Here is an 18,568-nt window from a genome sequence, read left to right on the forward strand (position 1 = left end):
CACTTTGGGAGGCCGAGGTGGGTGGATCACGAGGTGAGGAGTTCAAGACAAGTCTGGTCAAGAAGGTGAAACTCCGTCTTCACTAAAAATACAAAACTCAGCCAGGCATGGTGGTGGGTGCCTGTAATCCTATCTACTTGGGAAGCTGAGGCAGGAGAATTGCTTGAACCTGGGAGGTGGAGGTTGCAGTGAGCCAAGATCACGCCACTGCACTCCAGCTTGGGCAACAGAGTGAGATTCCGTCTCAAAAAAAAAACAAAAAACAAAAAACAAATTCTATGGTCATGAGAAATAAATGAGATATTAAATGTAAAACAGGCCAGGTGCAGTTATCTCTCATCAGCTTGGGAGGCGGAGACAGGCAGATCATGAGGTCAGGAGTTCAAGACCAGCCTGGCCAATATGGTGAAACCCTGTCTTTACTAAAAATACAAAAAAAGTAGCCGGGCATGGTGACACACTCCTGTATCCCAACTATTTGGGAAGCTGAGGTACAAGAATTGCTTAAACCTCGGAGGCAGAGGTTGCAGGGAACTGAGAACACACACCGCACTCCAGCCTAGGCAACAGACTGTGACTCTGTCTCAAAATGAAAAAAAAAAAATAAGTGGAAAACAGGTGATACCTATAAAGCGCATACTTTATCAGTTATTTTAATGTTTTCATGGATCGTGGTTAGACTGGTGTGGTTACTATGTCCTTCTTTCCTCCACTTGGTAAATAAGATTCTCTTTTCCTTTAAGGTAAGGTCATGTGCTGTTCGTATTTACTGCTTTTATTTCATAATGTGTTTCTACTTAGTGAAAAACTTAAAGGAAAACTTCACTGTGTGCCTCTTGCTTTGTGCATCGTAAAATGGCTGCTGTCTTCATAGAACTTCTTCCTGAAAGGGATTCTAATGGAACTAAACAAGAAGAATTCTACATGAGAGGGAAAATTTAGAACACAAAAAGGAAACCCAAAAAAGAAGGTAAGTAAAGAGAGGGAAGTGTGTGGAAATACCATTTACCGATAGACTCCTTTCCCTCCTCTATATACTGAGTAGCATAAAATTGACCAATACAGAGCGTCATGGAAATGCTCATGTGTAATGGAAGTGATGATGGGACATGAACAGAGGTTACCTCTGCTTTCATTGGGTATCCCCTTCACAGCGTTGAGGCCAGCTAGAGGTGAGGGAGAAGGGCATGAAATATAGATTGCCAGGCCTTTGGGGACTCTGAGGAATGAGAGGTACTTAATAAGGATGAAATTCATGCTGGCCTTATTACACTGCCCTCTTCCATCTCTAGTATCATTAAGTAAGCTTGGCAAGAGAGTAGAAGAAAGAGAGAATCGGCTTAAGTAATGGGGCAGGAAATCTGTTCCTGGGCAATTTTTTGGCAAGCTTGACAATAAATAAAGGGTGAGATAATGAGACTAGCTCAGTAATTCTCTGACTTTCTCATCCTTTATCCCCTCAGAGAGCCTGTTTGGTCTCTCCTACTATAGGGAGAGCTGTAGGAATAGCTTTCCTTTGTTTTGCTTCAGAAGGAAAATATGCTAAGGCAGACAAGAACAGACCTAGGAGGCATAGAAAGTGAAAATGAAGAAAGGGTGGTGTCAAAGAAAAAGGGGCCTTTGGCAGATCTGTGATCTGGAAAAAGGGGAATCGGAGGTGATTCTGTGGAGGGAAAAGCCTCTACTAATGCATTTTACATCAAATTTCTGTTCAGATTCTGACAGCTCTGATTTACTCAACCTTTTGCAATTTCCCCACAGCTTTTCGACATACTGTGACTCCCAACCTGAAAACATTTGACAACACGGGTTATATGAATAAACAATAGAAAAACCCTGTGCTCCAAACTTGAGACTTAAAAGCCTTTGCTTCTAACATTTCCTACTTTAAAAATTAAATGCCTTTCTTCTTAAGGAACTTTAGACAATGAGAACAGATTTCTAAATTTTAATTTTTTTAATGTAAATCCTATTCAGATGCCCACAGATTCACAGGAGATCTGAAATGCCTCCAATAAATAATTGGTAAATTTGGAATTTTAAGCAGATCTTAGAATCATAGACATCTAGACATGGGAGGTATCACAGAGGCCAACTCATTCGGAGTCTACCTGTGCAAGAATCCTCTACATGTGGAACAACTGGCTTCTAATTGACCTAGGCATGGAGAACTCAGTGATTTCCAATGCAGAACGTCTCTTTGTTGATAAGCTATCATGTCAGAAAGTTCTTTATTATAGAGTCAAGTCTACCTCCATTTCTTCACCCCAATGCTTACCGATTGGCCCTAGTTCTATCCTTTATAGGTTCACATCATAACTCTACAATTAATAACTCTTCTACATAATTTCCCTTAAAGTACATGAAGCCAGTTCTCATTTTCCCCATTAGTTTTCTCTTTTCCAGGTAAAGAGATGGCTCCCCTCTCTGTACTCATTCCTCAATTGACATAATTTCCAGACAATTCCCTGTCCCCATAACTCTGTAGAAGTTTCTTTCTTCCTTCACTTTTTTTTTCTTTTGCAAGGCAAACTTTCCTAGAAGAGCAAAGAAAACATTCTTTTCCAAGATCTGATTGGGCTTAACCATTTCGTACACATTATGGCATGTGATAGTGGACTATAAAAATTTTTATTGCTGTGCATTTGAATAGAGGATGACTGCATTTGTTAAGCAAGCTCTTTCCAAACAAGTCATAATAAAATCTTTATAGCATCCCACTTCATCACATAACTTTTTAATGCTGCTCCTTTTGTTTGGTTTTGGTTCTGGTTTTCAGCCTTTCTTCGCTTTTTTCCCCTTGAAGTATCAGAATTATTCTGGAAATTCCCATGGAGAGTTTCAAGTTGGAAGCCTGGTCCTAAAAGATCTTTTTCTTGAGACCCTCTCCTGGATTTGGACTGCAAATCAGACAGAAATAATGATGCCATCTGCGTGGTAGGGCTCGGTGTGGTGCATGTGTGCAGTATAAAGACAGTTTATATATGGTTTGAAATTGTATCCCAGGGTTTGAAAAATGCAGAAGTTTATGTGATGGATATCATGACCACACATGAGGTGTTGTGAAGATACATATGTATCTTAAAATATACATATCTACAAGAATATACATATCTGTATATATGTATAATGGAAAGCTTTAAACTATCAAAGCCTTCAGGCAAATATTTTATGGCTATCTAGTGGTGGATATTTATAACTTAACCTCTTGACTTCAGAAGTTGAGATTTGGCACTGAAAACACCAAGTAAATACCAGGCATGGTTAGTGTAGGAACTTCATGCCATTGGCATTAAAAAAATTAAGATGGTCTTAGTTTAAACATTTGTTCAAATGTATAGAAGCAGTACTAAAGCACCAGGGATGATTTTAAGATGCCTTTTGCTGGGATTCTGATTTTAAACATTCACCTTTGGGCTTAAAAAAAAAATCTCTGTCTATGAAAAGAATAGGGTAAGTTAGAAGACTTAAAGAAGCCTTTTCCTCTTCATCACCCACAACCTTTCTTCGAAATATTATCAGTATTTGTGGGCATGCAGGGAATAAGAGGATAAACCGGTCAGTGTAGCTTTAGTTAGAGGGAGAAACTCTGTAACTACTTTAAGGTATCAAATGGAGAACAGTTGGAAAAGCAAGCTTGATTAAAGACAGCTAACATCATTCAGGAAGGGGAGTCGTGCCTAACTAATTTGTTGGAATTCTTTGAGGAAATCACTGCCCCAGTGAGCTGGTTGGGGGAAGGGAGGAGATTATAGAGTTTTTCAGAAAGTGCTCTACAGAATTCTCCACTGTTGGTTGAAATGTTTAAGGTCTGAAGTCATGGAAGTGTAGGACAATCGGCATATTGGACTAAAAACTGGCAAAAGGGGAGGAAAGAAAGGGTAACTATGGACAGAAAACAGGCTGTGTCAGCCTTGAAAACAGGATCATAAAAGGGATTTTTAAAAAAGTGAGACGATATTAAAAAAAACAGAGAGGGAAGCTGTACTTGGCATTCAAACTGGGGCTTTCAGAGAACACTAAAGGTGTCCCTCTGGGAAGTTTATCTAGAAGGGGAGTGGAGTGTGGGGGGCAAGGGGAACAAAAGAGAATTCACCTATAAGCAGACAGAATCTTCCTGTGAGGACTTCCACTTGGAAGGGCGCTGTGTCACCAAGTCCTGGTCATCAGCCTGAGCTACATAGCACATTGCTTTTTTCTTGAGGGTCTCTAAAATAAATCCACCAAGCAATTTGTTTTATTTAAACCCCAACGTAGCATGCACTCAGAGTGATTAGGATATGTTCTAAGATGAAACTACCTTTTCCCTTTTCTGAAGTTGTTTACAGATAAGAAAGAACATTAATAAAGCAGTATTTCATATGTCACTGTCAATGATTTGATACCCTGTTGCCTAGAGATGGACAATTCTGACTGGGGATTATGTGGCCTTTGCTGCAATGCCCCCACCAACCCACTTCCAGCCCACCCCCTCTTCTCCCCTTTCCCACTCCCTTCTTACTCTCCTGGCCACTTCCCTCCCTTCAAATTCTCCAGGATTTGAGTGTTTCTCTCCTTGTTAGTGTCTTCAGCATGCCCCAGGGAAGGAAAGCAAAGATTTATCAAAGTTAGGCATCTGTTTTCAGGCCTTGTATACTTTCTACAAGACAAGGTGAAACTCTGCAAGAGTCCCAGTTTATCTTCCTCTGAGAGTTTTGTTTTTTACAGAAAAACAAATTCCCTGCCCACATATACCTCAAATAATCCTCCTCACAGACCTGGATAAAATATGAGTGTTCTCTAAAAGAGACAGCCAGTTAAATCTTTGTTTAGAATTAGATTAACACATTGGGGGAAGGAGACTATCAGGAAAGCAAATTCTGATGAAAAATTGGGGGCAAAGGGGGAAATGTTTTTAAAGAACCAGTGCTCAGGGACCAGGCAGGTAGCACTGATGAGCAAAGGGGTAAGTGCAAGACAGGAGGAGATGAGGAGCCTGAGGTGCCTGCAGAGCCCACACCACCCAAGGAGAGGGGTTCACATCCCGAGACACCTGCAGCCTTGCGCTGGCTAAACCAATCCTTCTGCAGGCTGGATTAGGCCCTTGGACTGCATCTATGGGACCTCTGTGTTAGAGCAATGGTTTCCAAGCTTTTGAGGATGAGGACCAGTTTTCAAAGTAAAAAAATCTGAGGTTTCCCAATAGAGTCATTTAACATCCGTTGATTAAGAAAATTCACCGAGCATGGTGGCTCATGCCTGTAATCCCAGCACTTTGGGAGGCCAAGGTGGGTAGATCACTTGAGGCCAGGTGTTCAAGACTAGCCTGGCCAACATGGCAAAACCCCATCTCTAATAAATATACAAAAATTAGACAGGTGTAGTGGTGTGTGCCTGTAATCCCAGCTACTCCAGAGGCACAAGAATCACTTGAACCTGGGAGGTGGAGGTTGCAGTGAGCCAAGATTGCGTCACTGCACTCCAGCCTGGCAAAAGAGCGAGACTCTATCTCAAAAAAAAAAAAAATTCGAGGAGGATCCAATATGGCCAAATAGGAACGGCTCTGGAGTGCAGTTCCCTGCAAGAATAAAGAGGGTGAGTGTCCACTGCATTTCCAAACAAATTTTCACTGCCTATATACCAGGAGGGTCCAGCTCAGTGGGGGGAAGGGCGACCACCACTACCTAGGCAGTCTGCCACTACCAAGGCAGATCACACAGCAGCTGGGCAGAGCCTGCGGCAGCTCAGCAACACCTCTGCTGGCAGACTGTGACTAGACTACTCCATGCTGGGCAGGGCATCTATGAAAAAAGGTGGCAGCATGACAGGAAATTATAAATAAAGCTGACCTTCCTAGGACAGAGCACCTGGGAAAAGAGGTGGTTATGAGTTCCGCTGCAGCAGATTTAAAAGTTCCTGCCCAGCAACTCTGCACAGAACAAGGGAGCTCCCAGCACAGGATTTGAGCTCCTAAAAGGGACAGACTGTCTCCTCAAGCAGCTCCCCAGCCCTCGTATATCCAAAGAGATACCTCATAAAGGAGAGCTCAGGCTGACATCTGGCAGGTACCCTTCTGGGACGAAGATAAGAGAAGAAGAAACCAGCAGCAACCCTTACTGTTCTGCAGCCCCTGCAGGTGATCCCCAGGCAAGCAGAGTCTGGAGTAGACCTCCAGCAGTCCTGCAGCAGAGAGGCAGGACTGTTAGAAGGAAAACTAAAAAACAGAAAGAAATAACTTCATCATCAACAAAAAGCACATACACTCAAAGACCCCATCCAAAAGTCATCAACTACAAAGACCACAGGTAGATAAAGCCACTAAGATGGGAAGAAACCAGTACAAAAAGGATGAAAATATCAAAAAACAGAATGCCTCTCCTCCTCCAAAGGATCACAACTCCTCACCAGCTAGGGATCGAAGATGGATGGAGAATGAATCTGATGAATTGACAAAAACAGGCTTCAGAAACTTCGCAGAGCTAAAAGAACATGTGTTAACCCAAGACAAAGAAACTAAGAATCTAGAAAAAAGGTTAGATGAGAGGCTAACTAGAATAAACAGCTTAGAGAAGAATATAAATGACTTGATGGAGCTGAAAAACACAGCACGAGAACTTTGCAAAGCATACACAAGTTTCAATAGCCAAATTGACCAAACAGAAGAAAGGATACCAGAGACTGAAGATCAACTCAATAAAATAAAACAAGAAGGCAAGAATAGAAAAAAAAGAGTGAAAAGAAATGAACAAATCCTCCAAGAAATATGGGATTATGTGAAAAGACCTCATCTACGTTTGACAGGTGTACATGAATGTGATGGAGAGAATGAATCCAAGCTGGAAAACACTCTTCAGGATATTATCCAGGAGAACTTCCCCAACCTAGCAAGCCAGGCCACCATTCAAGTCCAGGAAATACAGAGAACACCACAAAGATATTCCTCAAGAAGAGCAACCCCAAGACGCATAATTGTCAGATTCACCAGAGTTGAAATGAAGGAAAAAATGCTAAGAGCAGCCAGAGAGAAAGGTCGGGTTACCCACAAAGGGAAGCACATCAGACTCACAGTGGATCTCTCTGTAGAAACCCTACAAGCCAGAAGAGAGTGGGGGACAATATTCAACATCCTTAAAGAAAAGAACTTTCAACCTAGAATTTCATAATCAGCCAAACTAAGCTTCATAAGTGAAGGAGAAAGAAAATCCTTTATAGATAAGCAATTGCTCAGAGATTTCATCACCACCAGGCCTGCCTTACAGCACTAAACAAGGAAAGGAACAACCAGTACCAGCCACTCAAAAAAGGTACCATTGACACAATGAAAAAATGTGTCAACTAACGGGCAAAACACCCAGCTAGCATCAAAATGGCAGGATCGAATTCACACATAACAATATTAACCTTAAATGTAAATGGGCTAAATGCCCCAATCAAAAGACACAGACTGGCAAATTGGATAAAAAGTCAAGACCCATCGATGTGCTGTATTCAGGAAAACCATCTCACATGCAAGGACACACATAGGCTCAAAATAAAAGGATGGAGGAAGATTTACCAAGCAAATGGAAAGCAAAAAATAGCAGGAGTTGCAATCCTAATCTCTGATAAAATGGACTTTAAACCAACAAAGATCAAAAGAGACAAAGAAGGGCATTACATGATGGTAAAAGGATCAATGCAACAAGAAGATCTAATGATCCTAAATATACACACACCCAATACAGGAGCACCCAGGTACGTAAAGCAAGTTCTTGATGACCTACAAAGAGACTTAGGCTCCCACACAATAATAGTTGGAGATTACTCCACTGTCAATATTAGAGCAACGAGACAGAAAATTAACAAGGATATCCAGGACTTGAACTGAGATCTGGACCAAGTTGACCTAATAGACATCTACAGAAATCTCCACCCCAAATCCACAAAATATACATTCTTCTCAGCACCAGATCATACCTACTCTAAAACTGACCACATAATTGGAAGTAAATCACTCCTCAGCAAATGCAAAAGAACGGAAATCATAACAGTCTCTCAGACCACAGGAAAATCAAATTAGATCTCAGAATTAAGAAACTAACTCAGAACCGCACAGCTTCATGGAAACTGAACAACTGGCTCCTGAATGTCGACTGGATAAACAATGAAATGAAGGCAGAAATAAAGATGTTCTTTGAAACCAGTGAGAATGAAGACACAACATACCAGAATCTCTGGGACACATTTAAAGCAGAGTCTAGAGGGAAATTTATAGCAATAAATGTCCACATGAGAAGTGAGGAAAGATCTAAAGTCAACATCCTATTGTCAAAATTGAAAAAGCTAGAGGAGCAAGACCAAAAAAACTCAGAAGCTAGCAGAAGACTAGAAATAACTAAGATCAGAGCAGAACTGAAGGAGATAGAGACACAAAAAAAAACCCTTCAAAAAATCAATAAATCCAGGAGCTGGTTTTTTGAAAAGATCAACAAAATAGACCACTAGCCAGATTAATAAAAAAGAAAAGGGAGAAGAATCAAATAGATGCAATAAAAAATGATAAAGGGGATATCACCACTGATTCCACAGAAATACAAACTACCATCAGAGATTACCACAAACAATTCTATGCACATAGAGCAGTAAACCTGGAAGAAATCAATAAATTCCTGGACACTTGCACCCTCCCAAGCCTAAACCAGGAAGAAGTTGAAACTTTGAATAGACCAGTAACAAGGGCTGAAGTTGAGGCAGCAATTAATAGCCTACCAACCAAAAAAAGTCCAGGTCCAGACAGGTTCACAGCTGAATTCTATCAGATGTACAAAGAGGAGCTGGTACCACTCCTCCTGAAACTATTCCAAACAGTACAAAAGGAGGGAATCCTTCCCAAATCATTTTATGAGACCAACATCATCCTGACACCAAAACCCAGCAGAGACTCAACTAAAAAAGAAAACTTCAAGCTAATATCCATGATGAACATAGATGCAAAAATCTTCAATAAAATTCTGATAAACTGATTGCAACAGCACATCAAAATGCTTATCCATCACGCTCAAATAGGCTTCATTCCAGGGATGCAAGGCTGGTTCAACATATGCAAGTATATAAACATAATCCACCACATAAACAGAACCAAAGACAAAACCCACATGATTATCTCAATAGATGCAGAGAAGGCCTTCTGCAAAATTCAACAGCCCTTTATGCTAATAACTCTCATATCTCAAAACAATAAAAGCTATTTATGACAAATCTACAGTCAATATCATACTGAATGGGCAAAAACTGGAAGCATTCCCTTTGAAATCTGGCACTAGACAAGGATGCCCTCTCTCACCACTCCTATTCAATATAGTATTGGAAGTTCTAGCCAGAGAAATTAGGCAAGAAAAAAAAATAAAGGATATTCAATTAGAAAAAGAGGAAGTCAAATTGTCTCTATTTGCAGATGACATGATTGTATATTTAGAAAACCCAGTTGTCTCAGCCCGAAATCTCCTTAAACTGATAAGCAACTTCAGCAAAGTCTCAGGATACAAAATCAATGTGGAGAAATTACAAGCATTTCTATACACCAATAACAGACTAACAGAGAGCCAAATCATGAGCAAACTCCCATTCACAATTGCTACAAAGAGAATAAAATACCTAGGAATACAACTAACAAAGGATGTAAAGAACCTCTTCAAGAACTACGAACCTCTTCAAGAACTACAAACCACTGCTCAAGGAAATAAGAGAGGACACAAACAGATGGAGAAACATTCCATGCTTATGGTTAGGAAGAATCAATATCGTGAAAATAGCCATTCTGCCCAAAGTAATTTATAGATTCAATGCTATCCCCATCAAGCTACCAATGACCTTCTTTACAGAACTCAAAAAAACCACCTTAAACTTCATATGGAACCAAAAGAGAGCCTGCATAGCCAAGACAATCCTAAGCAAAAAGAACAAAGCTGGAGGCATCACACTACCTGATTTCAAACTATACTACAAGGCTACAGTAATCAAAACAGCATGATACTGGTACCAAAACAGAGATATAGACCAATGGAACAGAACAGAGGCCCTGGAGGCAACGCCACACATCTACAACCATCTGATCTTTGACAAACCTGACAAAAACAAGCAATGGGGAAAGGATTCCCTGTTTAATAAATGGTGTTGAGAAAACTGGCTAGTAGTGTGCAGAAAGCAGAAACTGGACCCCTTCCTGACACCTTACACTAAAATTAACTCCAGATGGATTAAAGACTTAAACATAAGACCTAACATCATAAAAACCCTAGAAGAAATCCTAGGCAAAACCATTCAGGACATAGGCATAGGTAAGGACTTCATGACTAAAACACCAAATGCATTGGCAACAAAAGCCAAAATAGACAAATGAGACCTAATTAAACTCCAGAGCTTCTGTACAGCAACATAAACAATCATTAGAGTGAACCAGCAACCAACAGAATGGAAAAAAATTTTGCAATCTACCCATCTGACAAAGTGCTAATAACCAGAATCTACAAAGAACTAAAACAGATTTACAAGAAAAAAACAAACAAACCCATCCAGAAGTGGGTGAAGGATATGAACACTTTTCAAAAGGAGACATATATGAGGCCAAGAAACATATGAAAACATGCTCATCATCACTGATTATTAGAGAAATAAATCAAAACCACGTTGAGATACCACCTCATGACAGTTAGAATGGTGATCATTAAAAAATCTGGAGACAAGAGATGCTGGAGACAATGTGGAGAAATAGGAACGCTTTTACACTGTTGGTGGGAGTGTAAACTAGTTCAACCATTGTGGAAGACAGTGTGGCGCTTCCTCAAGGACCTAGAAATAGAAATTCCATTTGACCCAGCAATCCCATTACTGGGTATGTACCCAAAGGATTATAAATCATTCTATTATAAAGACAAATGCACACTTATGTTCATAGTGGCACTGTTTACAATAGCAAAGACCTGGAACCAATCCAAATGCCCATTGACGATAGACTGGGCAAGGAAAATGTGGCACATATACACTGTGGAATACTATGCAGCCATAAAAAATGATGAGTTTGTGTCCTTTGTAGGGACATGGATGAATCTGGAAAACATAATTCTCAGCAAACCGACACAAAAACAGAAAATCAGACACCTCATGTTCTCACTCATAGGTGGGTGTTGAACAATGAGAACACATGGACACAGGGAGGGGAACATCACACACTGAGGTCTGTTGAGGAGGGACAGTGGGGGGTGGGGAGGTTTGGGAGGGATAACATGGAGAGAAATGCCAGTTATAGTATGGGTGATGGGGAGGATGGAGGCAGAAAACCACATTGTCATGTATGTACCTATGCAACAATCCTGCATGATACACACATGTACCCCAGAACCTAAAGTACAATAAAAAAAGAAAGAAAAAAATTCACAAAAAAAGTTTTGATGCATTATTGTAATGAATTTCATGATACTCACTGAGCCTGGTGCTGCAACCATGAGATTAAAGATACAATAGCCCCTCCCTGGTCTAATGGGTGAAGTAATCAAGCAAAGAGGTGATCAACAAAGAGTCTTTGTTGATATAAAAGAAGTGAGACATAGTGCTGTGTGGTCATATAGGAAGGGCATCTAACTTAATCTTGGCAGCGTTCAGGAACAACTTCACAGATATGTGGCAGCTTAGCACATCTTTGTGACTAAGGTATAAGTGGCAGTTGGCCAAAACTTGGCATGCATGGGGTTATTTTAAGGAAGAGAGAATGGCATATGCAAAGGTTCTGTGGTGAGAGGGCAGGTTTCCCTCCAGGAAATGAGTAGCTCAGTACAAAGTACAGCAAGAATAGAGTGAGGAGAGAGAGAGAGAGAGGAAGTAGAGAATGAGGGAGAGAGAGAGAGAATTAAATCTAGAAAGGAATGCAAAGGACAATCATGAGCGATCTATATGTGTTATTCTCATGGCATATTTACATGGCTGTAAATTAAGGATGACATGACTACATAAATCTTAGGAAGCTGGCAAGAATTCCAAGGCTCCCTTAGGTTGGAACTTCACACTTTGGAAACCAAATGCACAGCAAAAAGAGTCACATAGCTAAGTACTATAACAGTTGGCCAAGGCTGACATGACAAAGGACCACCAATGGAGTGGCTTACACAATAGAAATTTAGTGTTTCACAGTTCTAGAGGTTAGAAGTTTGAAGTCAAGGTATCAGCAGAGTTGGTTCCTTCTGAGTGTAGTGAAGGAAAGAACTGCTTCAAGACTTTCTTCTTGACTTGTTGATGGCTGTCTTCATGTTTACATTGGTGTTCTGAACCCTGTATATATTTCTGCCTCTGATTTTTATAAGGACACAAGTCATACTGGATTAGGGCCAATCCTAATGATTTCATTTTAACTTCATGACCCCTGCAAAAACTCTATATCCAAAATAAGGTGACATGCTGAGGTACTGGGAATCAGGACTCCAACGTGGGAATTTTGCGAGAATCAATTCAACTCATAAGACCCAAGTTAAGTTTCTCAAAGAGGGTTCGGGGACCCACAGCATTTGGTGAGCTGTCAGAGGTTCTTGGGTACCTGGAGGGCAGCAGGATGAGGAGACACAGCAAGGGAGGAGGAGAGGAGCGAAGGGGCTGCAGAGTCCAGACTTGGCTCTTTACCTACTCTTGCCTTGATTTGGCCCAACTCCATGATCCTTGAAAGGCAGGCCGTACCCAACCACAGGGAATAATCATTGCTTTTTACAGATAAGGAAGAGGTCGAAGTCACTTCCTTTCTCTGCCTTTGCACTAACAACCATCTTGCTAACAAAGAAGATCTCCAAATAATTCCTCCCTCTTGTCACAGGAAAGCCTAGTCCAGACTCAATTTTGACTTTGGCTCTTTGACGAGATTCACCTAATTAGAGTATTTCTCAGAAGGGATGTGGTCTTCACTTCCTTGCCTCCCCCAGCAAATAGTCTCCTTGGGTTCAGCCTAACTTAGGCTGTCATAATTTTGTACTGTCAAAAAGATCTCTTAGAAATAGCCACCTATCCATTCAATATGGGCAAAAACAAGTCGAATGAAACAAACACAAAGAAGGCAGATTTCAATTCTGTATGCAGAGCTCCTCAAGAGAGGGCAGTTAATAAAAACCAAACTACTTGAGACGGATTTGGATATTTATTTTTTAAGGCTTTCTTAGACACTGCAGAATCAAAGTTTCTCTGTGCCTCTGTGGGCAGCATCTTATTAATTGTCCGGAGGAATTCTCTGGAAAAATGTCCGTTAATTTGAACCCCTATTATTTTTATTTAGTTTCCAGATGTACTCTGATATTCTTTGGGAAATAAGCCCTTATGATTAATAGCCCCAGCTATGTTCAGTCAGTAAAGATTCTGGGACTGCACGTGATATTTCTCCTTGTTCTCAGGGTCTACTTAATCTCTCCCTTCTCCACCTCTAACAAGAAATGACAATTCATTGTACCAGGTAAGAGAGGAGAAAGCAAGTTTATTAAAAATGATAAAATAGTAACTTTACGAAAAGCAAGCGAGGTGGGATGGGTTTTCCTTTCCTTTCCTGGGGACTACCCACTATGGAGGTAAGACGATAGCAGAGGCACTTTGTAAACAGAACTCAAGGCTGGGAGGGAATCATCGTTCTTTTAGAATAACAAGGTAAAGGACATATGCTAACTGGAGGTGAATTTTCCCAGTAATAAAAGCGTGATTAAATTTTAGAGATCTCCCTTTGAGGCCAGAATTGCCTGGGAGTAGGTTAAAATGGTAAGCAGGTAACTTGAAAATTGGTTTTCCAGATTACTGTCTGGCTCTCAACACACAATTCTATGTAAGAAGGATTCTGTGAGCCCACTGCAGGGGATGAGTACTGTCAACAGAAAGTCATTCTCATCCTTCTAATGTAATGAGCCATTGAGATGGAGATTGTAATACTTGAAAGAAAAAGTAGAACAATCAGTAGCAACACTCTAGCAAAGGCTTACTATATGCTAGGCACTATACACATCATTCCACTTAATTTTCTTAATAAACTTGAAATGTAGCCTTAGAAAGGTAGAGAGATTTGTATAAAGTCTCTCAGTCAGTGAATAGATGATCTAAGATTCAACTCCAAATCTGTTTGACATCAAAACTGAGGCTCTGGCACTACATTACATTAGTGTGGAATGTTTGCCCAATGTTTAGTCCTGATCATGGGAAATGGGAAATGAAGAACTGTGGAGCTTTTTCATTCATATGCAGGCAATTTTTTGCTACTTACAGAAGCCATGTTCTAAAAAGTTATCATGAACACTGAATTAGTGAATACTATGGAACCACTGCTCCTACAGAAAAGGGTTAAGTTCCTACAAGATGCTGATCACATTTTTTTTCCTGCCAATCAGTGCATAACTTTGCTTTATGTGTGTTTTTGTTTAAAGGAACCTTATTTAATACAAGCTGTTGATTCATTAACATTGAACTCATGGCCAACACCACTATAATTCACGTCTTAACATAGCTTATCTAATGCACATATTTTCCTCACAAAGCGCATCACAGCCTTCTTGCACTTAGGAATACCAGACATTGGGGGGCCATTTAGAACAGCAAAATCATCAATTAAAAAAACACAAAAATGCAAAAATTTGACACTAAATAGATGACAAAAATGACATTTCTTTATAGTCTGGAAGCTAAAACATTGAAGGCATAGTGTCACCTTGTTTAATCCCAGCTGGGAGCACGAGTGTTGGGTGGCTTAAATTTTTTGGCATTCTGTGCATGCCTGTGAATAACTGAAAAAGTTCTGAGTACTCATTTTAGAATTACAAATACATTTTCTTGAGTAGGTAAATTTGTAATTACAGAATCTATAATATAAATAATGAGGTTTGATGGCTTCCTGACATAGTTATTAAACTAGTTTAGGGGAAAAAAATCCCACATTTTAGAGGAAAAATGAAACATTGCTCTTTCAGCCTAAATATTTGAATGCAAAAACTAGATAATTGCTAAATAAATTCTTTAAGGTTTTGCTTATTTAAATTATCTAGATTCAAAGATACAGCTTTGGTTTATGGCACTGCTCCACATAGAAGAGAGTTTTTACCAAGAGCATTTACCTTTGAAGTTTTAAAATTTTCTTTTTAATTAAGTTCTTACTGAAATTTTTGCCTCGCTAGAGAAGAGTTCATTAAACAAACAATTCTATTAGCCCATTATTTAATTTAATTTTTCATTTTTAATCACTTCTTCCAAATGACCTAGATACCTGCTCTGCCCATTTCTTTTAAGAGCAGAATCACCAGCCATGCCAACTCTCTCCAAACCTTGGGTGGAACATAGATCCTTTGAAATCTCATGGAGACCAGCAGACCTAATCTTTTCTAATAATGGAGACTGGAGAAATTAAGTGCAGAATATTCTAGCTAAGAATAACTACTTAGCTAACACACACAGTCACTTTCAGAAAATTCTATGAAACATGGAAATCAAGATGCTGAAAACCCAGAAAAGGTATTTATTAAATTTTTTCTTCTCCATATTTTGTCTTTATAACTAGTGACTGGTACTTGACTGATAATGGTGAAGCAACTATGGAGGAGGATTTTTTTTCGGGAAGGCTTTCCTTTCTTCTTCTGACTGACATGGTGGAGGAACACGATCTTATTTCTGCCTTAAGGCTAATGACAATCTTTCGATACAGCATTCAAGGTTTTCCATGATTTAGACCCAGTTTTTCTTCCGCTCTTATCTTCCACTGCTGCCTCATTCAGAATCTCTTTGCCAGCCAAGTGGGTATTTGATATAGATAAAGAATAAGGCATGAACCATAACCTTTAGGAGTTTAGGGTTTAGTTAAGAAAATGAGACTAACATTCATAAAAATGAATGATGTAAGAGGGTTATGTAATGAAGGTTCATTAATATGGCATAGACTGCAGAGTTTATATGAATTTGACAGAGAGAATGGATTAGTCAGAGAAAGCACTGTGAGCTCAAAATGGTTCTTGAAGAATGGGGAGAATTTCCACAGATCTGGGGGAAGGAGTGGGTTAGAGGAGAAGAGGAGAGGAGGATGCATCTAGGTGAGGGAAATCAAAACAGTGAATTTCGCAAATAGGAATGCACATGGTGTTGGCGAAACCATAAAGAAACCAAACATGAATGGCAAAGGCAGTTCATGTTGAAGAGTAGGAGGAGACACATTGAGAGACACAGAAGGAAGTGGACTGAGGCAGGCAACTTAAAAATAGGTAGAAACACTGAAATTTGGCGGGGTATAAAGTAACCATTGAAAGCTTTTCAGAAAACATGCAGATAAACCATCTGTCAATAAACTACAGGTGACTGAAACATACATCTCCCGGTTTGTTTCTTTACTATGCATATCGGGGTTTCTGTTCTGCATTCGTCCAGCTTTCAACAAATCTTTACTGAACACCTATTATATACTGGACAGTATGGAAAGTGATAGTGCTACAGGGCGGACAAGATCAAAATGGTTTCTATACTCCTGGAACTTATATTCCAGAAGTATTCATTTTCATTATGTTCCTGTCTTTTGGCCCAGATAACTATATCTCAGATGGAAAAGTTTTCAGTAAAAGTGATATCTTCACCCTTTTGGGTTTGTAAGTTTCTTTTGTTTAACTTACACTTCTGGGAAGTTGATACTTGAAGCACTATAATCCAGAAGAAGCTTTCTCTGACTCCTCCAAATTGGTCAGAGCCTCTCAGCAGTGTCCTTGACACCCTGTGTTTCTCCCTATTTCTAGATAGCATTTAGAAATAGCATAGCCTTGTGATGTCCACTGTCTTGGCTTCTGCTATATACTCCAACTAGATCATAGGCACTCTGCAGCAGGGTGTCCCGACATCTCCATAGCACCACTGAAGGTGATCGATAAATGTTGGTTAAATGAAATTAATGAACGGAGGGGATGGATATGACTTTTCTTTTCCTGAATGTTTTTCTCTAGAGCAAGTTTTTGGGAGAGAAAAATAGGTCTAACGTAAGAGAGAAAAATAAATTCCTTCTTTATCTTTATATATGTGATAACATTTTTGAAATGTAACTGCGCTTGGCTTTTCTTGTAAGGCTAATTGGAATGTGGTAACAGAGCTGGATATTTTGTTTTAAGGTGGTTTAAAAATGACGGATCCCATACATTTTTTCATTTCCGTAACAGCTGCAATGTTAGCCTACCCCATAAATCACAACAGTTGGTTCTATCTTAATGCCATAGGTATTTCAGTAATATAGACTGTTCAATAAATTATCGGGTAGTTATTAGTAAGAACGAGGCAAATTTGACTTAACATCTTAATTTGACTAAGGCATCTTTTTGGAACGTTCCTGCTCTGAGGTTTGGATGAAAAACACTTTGGATATCACCGTGAGACTTGCTACTTCCGATTCATTGTCTAGTATTCTCCTTGGCAGCTTTGCAAAACAAATCTTGGAAAGCGCCTAGAGAAAGCCATTCTTTTTAGAAAAGCTGGAGTCTTTTGAATTCGCGCTGGATGCCAATGACAGTGAATGAAAATGTTTGTCTTGTTTGTATATTTGCCTGCTGCTTTGTTCATTCACTCATTCTGTTATTCATTTTTTCAACGGTTTATTTATTCAATTCTCAAAAATTAGCAAGTATCCTAGATTTCAAAGCATCCTTGTACCCTATGGTTATGGGAATGTGTCAGCCAAACTCTAGGTGGCGCTCCACATCGAACTTGGGAGGCAGGGGAAGGAGCGTGGCAGCCGAGCTCTCAGGATGGCGTCAGAACCACAGAACACCCAGGCTGATCCCGAGACGAGGGAGGGAGCTTCCCGTGTGGGGGTGGAGGGTGGGGCAGAGCAGGATGTGTGCTTGGGTTTCACTTGGAAAAAACATACATCATATTGCAATATAATTTGCTTTCAGATTTCAATTTGGAAAATGGCATGGAAATACCCAGCTTGAACATCATCCTCCTCACCTCCTGGACTAGGTCGAGGGCCCCTTATATTTCTTCATGGCAATTGTGTCACAGTTGTAACTTTAAAGTATTTGTTTAATATCCGCCCTCCTTGGACTGTAAATTTCACAAGGCAAGGACCTGGCTGCATGGCTCAGCTATTTGCCTGGTGCCTATCACAACACCTAGCAAGTCATAGACGGTCAATAAATATTTGTTTTGTTTGCTTATTTGGCTGCTGCTTGATTCATTTGCTTCACTGGGTTATTTATATTTTCATTCCTTTGTCTCCATCCTTCCCTTCCCCCTCCACCCTACTCTTATCTTCCATACCCCCACTCTATCTCTCCCAATCCTTCCAGTCCTCTCATGTACCCCATTCCCGACTCAGTCCCACCCTCATTTATCATAAGTTTTAAAAGTTAAGTTACCTACAGGGGCCAAGGTGGGCTGGGGTGGGGACTAAATGTATGAAAGCAATCTTTAAATAGTCAGATTCTCAAAATCCAGAGAAGGGGTATTAAAAGGTAAGAAAGAGGCAGTTTTGCCAATTCAAAAGGGAAAGCGTGACCTCGTCAGCAGTCATTTCCCCATGCACTGTGACTTTCCTAAGCAGGTGCTGCACCTCCAGGGTTTTGGCAACTGGACACAGAAGACC

At 40.1% G+C, this 18,568-nt stretch overlaps 1 long non-coding RNA gene across 1 annotated transcript; it reads left to right on the forward strand.

Moving 5' to 3' along the window:
- Positions 1 to 897: 897 nt before the first annotated feature.
- Positions 898 to 18,140, forward strand: LOC135275273 (uncharacterized). Its single transcript, XR_010342916.1, has 2 exons — positions 898 to 970; positions 17,877 to 18,140. It is a non-coding gene; the product is annotated as an uncharacterized LOC135275273 (long non-coding RNA).
- Positions 18,141 to 18,568: the final 428 nt, after the last annotated feature.

Source organism: Aotus nancymaae, unplaced genomic scaffold (genome assembly GCF_030222135.1).
Source record: "Aotus nancymaae isolate 86718 unplaced genomic scaffold, 86718_ANA_hifiasm-v0.15.2.pri h1tg000016l, whole genome shotgun sequence".
Lineage (NCBI taxonomy): Eukaryota > Metazoa > Chordata > Mammalia > Primates > Aotidae > Aotus > Aotus nancymaae.